We start from the raw sequence: 2456 nt of genomic DNA, 5'->3' as shown, positions 1-2456 counted from the left end.
AAAACAAATGTAGGCTACATGTAAATATGCATCCTGCACTTTCCATTCGGTCTGTTTTTTCATATATGCGCTTTATAGCCTATTATTAACGTGCTATTATTTATCTTATTATTTAATATATGCACAAAAAATTGCATAAGATACGATCTTTGGTATGTTATAGGCTACATTCATTTTAAGTTTAAGCAACAGACAAATAAAAAGTCCTTCGATTTAAATTATAAAAATTATAAATCATATAAAAATTCAGGAATAACTGCATTAGGCTCTATAATATAAGTGTGTAATAATTAATAATAATAATAATAATAATAATATGGTAATGGTGATATTCGTCCCAATAAGAGCTGATTATATGTCTTTAGTTCTGAGATAATATCAGTTCTCTAGAAGAGCCTCTAGGGATCGCCATTGACTCGCTTTTAATGCGCTCTGCTTGCTTTTTAATTATTTTTCTTTTTAATATTATTAATCTATTGTACCATACTTTTTTAATTGTTATCTTTTAATACGTTTCAGTTTTTATGTCTGCATTAAATTACATTTCCGTGCATGCTTTTTGAAATCGTTTCCATGGTCCTGTTGCACTTCCAAATTATAATAATAGTCATAATCATGAAAACAAACCAGAAGTGCTATCAGAAAGTGAAGTTTGCACGAGTGAACAGCCCTGAAGATGGGAGTACTGACAGCTAACAACACCTTGTTTCTTCTTAGGTTACCATTGTAGGAAGCTCATTTGGTCAGGCATTTGAGCAGTGTTGCCAACCTAGCAAATTTGTTGCTAAATTTATCAACTTTTCAGAAACAACTTTGAACAACTTCTGATAAGTGACTCAAGGCACACAATTTTCCATTTAATTACACAAAAAGAGATCACGTATATTACATTTCCTGTTATTTGCAATTGTTAAATGTAACAATAATAATAATTAAATAATTGTTATTTTATGAAACACCTGTTTTGTAGCTTGTAGCTGCGATTGCTGATCAGTCAGTACACTAAGAAAAATATCTAGACAAATGGAAAAGGTAGTAACTTTCCAGGACACAGCCATTTTCCATTATCCGTCGTTACCCTGTAACCCAAAATACATTGTTTAATTTAAAATGCAGTTTAAAACTATAACTAGTGTTAACATAGTAGATTGTGCCTTATTTTTTCAGATTTGTCTTAGAGTGTAGTATCCTAACTAACCACTAATACACTGCTTCAGACTATAATTGATCAGAATGTGTAGTTTTACTAGTTTACTAGCCAATAAAAAAATTAAATTGTTCAGAAATTAATGTGTAGGCTAACTGTTTAATTATTCAATATTGTATTAACACTTAGGCCTATCTATATTTTAATATTATACTGTGCATTATCTAAATTAACATGTAAGGTATATAATTAAGGTGTGGATGAATTAGATACTTAGCAACTAATGTTAAATGAAGTGAGTGCAAATGTACTTTTATATGTACAGTATATCTGTTTTTTGTCTTTTTGTGTGCGCAGCATCTGTGGTGTTACTGTAAATCTATCTCATGCTCATGTTTGTTTGATGTATGATGTATCTGTACCCTTCAACTAAAAAATAAGTAAATAAATAAATTAACACATATAATGTATATATATATATATATATATATATATATATATATTATATATATATATATATATATATATTGCTGAGATTTGACGCAGTGACACAATGTTGCACTGCGATTACGTAATGACGTCACAATGCCATTTAGAAACTTTCATCAACAAATCAAGCAACTTCCCCTGATAATTAGCTGGATCTGAGATACATGGCCAGAGATGCTACGCAGTTATTATGCAGCTCAATCCGTGTCTGTGGAGCTAAAAATGCGGCAACTATGTTTGCGACACAGCCGCTGGTTTGTCTTTGACTTTGAGTGCCAAGTGCTTGAAAACACAGAAGCAGGCAGCTGAACAAAGCTTAACCAGCTGTTGGTAATTTGCCTTCTCTCTGCGCCGCTACCTGCTGTGAAACGGCGCCGGTACCGTATCATTTCGCTGTCATCCGCGCGCCGTTAGCAGAGCGCGTAAGTGAAGGTTTGCAGAATGAAACAGTATTGATGGGGGACGTCTCCGGAAGCAGGTGTTTGTGCTGACAAACGAGAAAAAGCGCTTCACTAGCTACTAATTGAGCAGAAAACATGAGGGGAAAAAAGAAAGAGACGTGCATCCAGCACGAGCAATCACACGTCAAATACAACAATAGCACTCAGGAGTAGATGAGGCCTACTCTAATCCATCTCTTTGAAAGGATTATTGGTGCTCCCCTGCCCACCCTTCAAGAACTGTATACATCCAGAGTGAGGAAAAGGGCTCAGAAAATCACAGGATCCCTCACATCCAAGTTACCCCCTTTTTGAACTTTTGCCATCTGGCCGGCGCTTCAGAGCCGCAAATACCAGGACAGTCAGACACAAGAACATTT

Source organism: Cyprinus carpio, chromosome B19 (genome assembly GCF_018340385.1).
Source record: "Cyprinus carpio isolate SPL01 chromosome B19, ASM1834038v1, whole genome shotgun sequence".
Classification (NCBI taxonomy): domain Eukaryota; kingdom Metazoa; phylum Chordata; class Actinopteri; order Cypriniformes; family Cyprinidae; genus Cyprinus; species Cyprinus carpio.
This window is presented reverse-complemented; position numbering follows the sequence as displayed.